The sequence below is a fragment of the Oncorhynchus mykiss genome, chromosome 8 (genome assembly GCF_057628025.1).
Source record: "Oncorhynchus mykiss isolate SJ-2025 chromosome 8, ASM5762802v1, whole genome shotgun sequence".
NCBI classification, from domain to species: Eukaryota; Metazoa; Chordata; class Actinopteri; order Salmoniformes; family Salmonidae; genus Oncorhynchus; species Oncorhynchus mykiss.
In genome coordinates this window covers 82,317,844-82,324,155 of record NC_143029.1, presented here as the reverse complement: position 1 = coordinate 82,324,155, position 6,312 = coordinate 82,317,844, and the positions used below count along the sequence as shown (strand labels likewise).

The window sequence follows — 6,312 nt, the reverse complement described above, 5'->3', positions numbered from 1 at the left end:
TTACTGTAAAAAATAATATCAATTGACCATTGTTTTTTCAGTTTCCAGTGCACACCAATATATGTATTGTTAAAATGGAAAACATTTTTTTAAATAAAAACTGTGCTAGTGTTTACAGATGGTGATTAAGTGTCCTGTTTGACCTTGTAATCTCCCCATAGATTGAGAGATTACAGGGTGCTGGTCTGAAGAGGTGCTTTTGGGGGGGGGGGGGGGGGGTCAGATGGCAGTACCTTATGTTCTCTCAATGTGGCTCAACTCCTGGGCCTCGCTCCCTTCATCTTTTATTCACAGAAGGAATGGAAAATGAGGGATGAGAGGGATGAGAGGGATGAGAAGGGATCTGGTGCAGAGAGAGGGATTAAATAAATATTCACACGCACTTTTCATACTGGAAGATCACCGAATTGGTTACTATTCTAGAAGCCAGACACACAATGCCAATGTTGCAGTCCACCTTTAATGGCCACCTTTGATACATAAGAGGCAGGACAGAGACCATACACAACACCAGGACAGGGACAGCCAGGTTTCCAGGTACATTAGCCAGAATGACCCGACACGGAAGCATTAGAGAGTCGCGTGTGTCAACAGGGATACTCCCTGTTTTCATATTCTGTGATCGTATCAGAACTGTGTGACATGCATTAGAGAATATAGTCGTGAATAACAGGGCAGGTCACCGTGTTTAGCACACATTGTTTTCCTGTGGAGCCTTGCTCATTACTATTAGGTTACTATGAAGTTAGGTTGCTGTTGGGTTCGATGAGGTTAGGTTTCTCTAAGAGTATGGCTGGGGTAAGGGAACTGATCTGAAAAAAGGGCTTGTGTATCTTGATCCTGTGGATGTTATTTATAATCCATTTCAACAGGCTCCATTCAACTAATAGGCGGAACAGACGGGTACAGAATTCACTACAAGTCATACACTGTATTATAATGTGTTGTGGTGTTGTTCCATTCCGTGGATCGTGTTGATGGACCAGGGAAATTAATCATTATTGTTTTTCTGAATTTAGTTGCCGTGATCAGAGATTTCGGCTAAAACTGCTTGCATGCAAACACACACAGACCCAGACAGACACACACAGACCCAGACAGATCCAGACAGACACACACAGACCCAGACAGACACACACAGACCCAGACAGACACACACAGACCCAGACAGACACACACAGACCTAGACAGACACACACAGACCCAGACAGACAGACACAGACAGACACACACAGACACACACAGACCCAGACAGACACACACAGATCCAGACAGACCTCAGACAGACACACACAGATCCAGACAGACACACACAGACCCAGACAGACACACACAGACCCAGACAGACCCAGACAGACACACACAGACCCAGACAGACACACACAGACCCAGAAAGACCCAGACAGACACACACAGACCCAGACAGACACACACAGACCCAGACAGATCCAGACAGACACACACAGACCCAGACAGACACACACAGACCCAGACAGACCCAGACAGACACACACAGACCCAGACAGACACACACAGACCCAGACAGACCCAGACAGACACAGACAGACCCAGACAGACACACACAGATCCAGACAGACACACACAGACACACACAGGCCCAGACAGACACACACAGACCCAGACAGACCCAGACAGACACACACAGACCCAGACAGACACACACAGACCCAGACAGACACACACAGACCCAGACAGATCCAGACAGACACACACAGACCCAGACAGACACACACAGACACACACAGGTCCAGACAGACACACAGACCCAGACAGACACACACAGACCCAGACAGACCCAGACAGACACACACAGACCCAGACAGACACACACAGACCCAGACAGACACACACAGACCCAGACAGACACACACAGACCCAGACAGATCCAGACAGACACACACAGACCCAGACAGACCCAGACAGACACACACATACCCAGACAGACCCAGACAGACACACACAGACACACACAGACCCAGACAGATCCAGACAGACACACACAGACCCAGACAGACCCAGACAGACCCAGACAGACACAGACAGACCCAGACAGACACACACAGACCCAGACAGACCCAGACAGACACACACAGACCCAGACAGATCCAGACAGACCCAGACAGACACACACAGATCCAGACAGACCCACACAGACCCAGACAGACCCAGACAGACCCCGTGCTGCTTCTCCATTGTTGGAGCAGGTTACATAAGAGGGGAACAAAGACAAAACTGTGCGCCATTATCAATATCATGGACAGGGTGTCAGCTGCTCAGATACGTCAGCACAGACACTACCTCACCAGGTAAACAATGTCCAAAAGGTCACAGGAGGTTGATGGCACCTTAATTGGGGAGGACAGGCTTGTGGTTCTGGCTGGAGCAGAATGAGTGTAATGGTATCAAACACATGGTTTCTATGTGTTTGATGCCATTCCACTCGCGCCATTCCAGCCATGTTTATGAGCTTTCCTCCCCTCAGCAGCCGCCACTGCCAAACTAGGTGTAACAAGATGGCGCCGACAGAGATGGTCGCTTCATTTCGAGTTCCTAGGAAACTATTTAACCATGGAAAGAGGTCTGGAAGTATGGCTGAATATAAACAGTGTAGTTATTCTTTCCGCTAACAAGGACTGCGCACCCCCCCCCCTTCTCAGTGGCTGACGTGAGTAAAACATTTAAATGTGTTAACCCTCGCAAGGCTTCTGGCCCAGACGGCATCCCTAGCCACGTCCACAGAGCACAGACCAGCTGGCTGGTGTGTTTACAGACATATTCAATCACTCCCTATCCCATTCTGTTGTCCCCACATGCTTCAAGATGGCCACCATTGTGGCCATAACTGAACTAAATGATTACCGCCCCGTAGCGCTCACTTCTGTCATCATGAAGTACTTTGAAAGGCTAGTCAAGGATCATATCACCTCCACCTTACCGGCAAACCTAGACCCACTTCAGTTTGCATACCGCCCCAACAGGTCCACAGATGACACAATCGCCATCACACTGTGAATGCTGTTCATTGACTACAGCTGGGTCTCAACCCCGCCCTGGGTCCTGGACTGTCTGATGGGCTGCCCCCAGGTGGTGAAGGTAGGAAACCACATCTTCACTGACCTTCAACACTGGGGCCCCACAAGGGTGCGTGCGCTGCCCTCTTCTGTGCTCCTTGTTCACCCACGACTAAGTGGCCATGCACGCCTCCAACTCAATCATCAAGTCTGCAGACAACACAACAGTAGTGGGCTTGATTACCAACAAGGACGAGACAGCCTACAGGGAGGAGGTGAGGGCACTCGGAGTGTGGTGTCACGAAAACAACCTCTCACTCAACAAAACAAAGGAAGGCCTCCCTGGGTGGCGCAGTGGTCTAGGGCACTGCATCGCAGTGCTAGCTGTGCCACCAGAGACTCTGGGTCCGCGCCCAGGCTCTGTCGCAGCCGGCCGCGACCGGGAGGTCCGTGGGGCGACGCACAATTGGCATAGCGTCGTCCGGTTGAGGGAGGGTTTGGCCGGTAGGGATATCCTTGTCTCATAGCGCACTAGCGACTCCTGTGGTGGGCCGATGTCTGATTGCCGGTGTCTGTGTCTGATTGCACGCTAACCAGGTCGCCAGGTGCACGGTGTTTCCTCTGACACATTGGTGCGGCTGGCTTCCCGGGTTGGATGCGCGCTGTGTTAAGAAGCAGTGCGGCTTGGTTGGGTTTCAGAGGACGCATGGCTTTCGACCTTCGTCTCTCCCGAGCCCGTACGGGAGTTGTAGCGATGAGACAAGATAGTAACTACTAACAAATTGGATACCATGAAATTGGGGAGAAAAGGGGGTAAAATTCCAAAAAATATTGATCGTGAGATGATCGTGGACTTCAGGAAACAGCAGAGGGAGCACCTCCCTATCCATATTGAAGGGACAGCAATGGAGAAGGTGGAAAGTTTTAAGTTCCTCTGTGTACACATCACGGACAAACTGAAATGGTCCACCCACACAGACAACGTGGTGAAGAAGGCGCAACAGCACCTCTTCAACCTAAGGAAGGCTGAAGAAATTTGCCTTGTCACCCAAAACCCTGACAAACTTTTACAGATACACAATCGAGAGCATCCTGTTGGGCTGTATCACTGCCTGGTACGGCAACTGCACCTTCCTCAACTGCAAGGCACTCCAGAGGGTGGTGCGGTCTGCACACCGCATCACCGGGGGCAAACGACCTGCCCTCCAGGACACCTACAGCGCCCAATGTCACAGGAAGGCCGAAAAGATCATCAAGGACAACAAACCACCCGAGCCAGTGCCTGTTCACACCGCTACCATCCAGAAGGCAAGGTCAGTACAGGTGCATCAAAGCTGGGACCGAGAGATTGAAAAACAGTTTCTATCTCAAGGCCATCAGGCAGCAATCACTAACTCAGAGAGGCTGCTGCCTACATTGAGACCCAATCACTGGCCACTTTAATAAATGGATCACTCGTCACTTTAAACAATGCCACTTTAACGTTTACATATCTTACATTACTCATATCACATGTATATACTGTATTTTATACCATCTATTGCACCTTGCCTATACCGCTCAACCATCGCTCATCTATATACTTATATGTACATATTCTCATTCACCCCTTTAGATTTGTGTGTATTAGGTAGTTGTTGGGGATTGTTAGATTACCTGTTAGATATTACTGCACTGTTGGAACTAAAAACACAAGCATTTCGCTACACTTGCATTAACATCTGCTAACCATGTGACCATTAACATCTGCTAACCATGTGACCATTAACATCTGCTAACCATGTGACCATTAACATCTGCTAACCATGTGTGTGTGACCAATACAATTTGATTTGATTTGAGCTGTTCTAACACACATCACAGTGTCTAACCACCTCTCATCTCCACCCTGATGTATATTGATTTACTGTATCCCAATAATTAAACTAATATGCATTTTAGATATTGATGAATGAGATTAAATGGACAGGGGGACCTGATCCTAGATCAGCACTCAGCAAAATTCCTGGACATTTCAATAAAATAAATTCCCTGGTTTTCGCAAAATCCTGGTTGGAGGATTTCCGGAATGAGGAGGGAATAAGGTGGTAATCCAGACAGTAGATAAGAACCTGATGGAGTAAAGAATCTGATGGAGTAAGGAATCTGATGGAGTAAACAACCTGATGGAGTAAACAACTTGATGTAGATGAGAACCCGATGGAGTAAATAATCTGATGGAGTAAAGAACCTGATGTAGATTCGAACATGATGGAGTAAAGACCCCGATGGAGTAAAGAACCGGATGGAGTAAATAACCCGATGGAGTAAGGAATCTGGTGTAGATTAGAACATGATGGAGTAAAGAACCTGATTTATTTAAGAACCTGATGGATTAAACAACCTGATGGCATTAAGAACCTGATGGAGTAAAGTACCTGATGGAGATAAGAACCTGATAGAGTAAAGTACCTGATGGAGATAAGAACCTGATGGAGATAAGAAACTGAAGGAGATAAGAACCTGATGGATTAAACAACCTGATGGCGTTAAGAACCTGATGGAGTAAAGTACCTGATGGAGATAAGAACCTGATAGAGTAAAGTACCTGATGGAGATAAGAACCTGGTGGTGTTAATAACCAGATGGAGTAAACAACCTGATGGAGTAAACAACCTGATGGAGTAAAGAACCTGGTGGTGTTAATAACCAGATGGAGTAAACAACCTGATGGTGTTAATAACCAGATGGAGTAAACAACCTGATGGAGTAAAGAACCTGGTGGTGTTAATAACCAGATGGAGTAAACAACCTGATGGCGTAAAGAACCTGGTGGTGTTAATAACCAGATGGAGTAAACAACCTGATGGAGTAAACAACCTGATGGAGTAAACAACCTGATGGTGTTAATAACCAGATGGAGTAAACAACCTGATGGAGTAAACAACCTGATGGTGTAAAGAACCTGGTGGTGTTAATAACCAGATGGAGTAAACGACCTGATGGAGTAAACAACCTGATGGTGTAAAGAACCTGGTGGTGTTAATAACCAGATGGAGTAAACGACCTGATGGCGTAAAGAACCTGATGGAGTAAACAACCTGATGGCGTAAAGAACCTGGTGGTGTTAAGTTAATAACCAGATGGAGTAAACAACCTGATGGAGTAAACAACCTGATGGAGTAAAGAACCTGGTGGTGTTAATAACCAGATGGAGTAAACAACCTGATGGAGTAAACAACCTGATGGTGTTAATAACCAGATGGAGTAAACAACCTGATGGAGTAAACAACCTGATGGA

General features: G+C 47.3%; 1 long non-coding RNA gene across 1 annotated transcript in view; it reads right to left on the bottom strand.

The window, feature by feature from the left end:
- LOC149982155 (uncharacterized) overlaps window positions 1-6,312 on the bottom strand; it is a 472,901-nt gene that overhangs the window by 362,194 nt on the left and 104,395 nt on the right. The window lies entirely within an intron of this gene.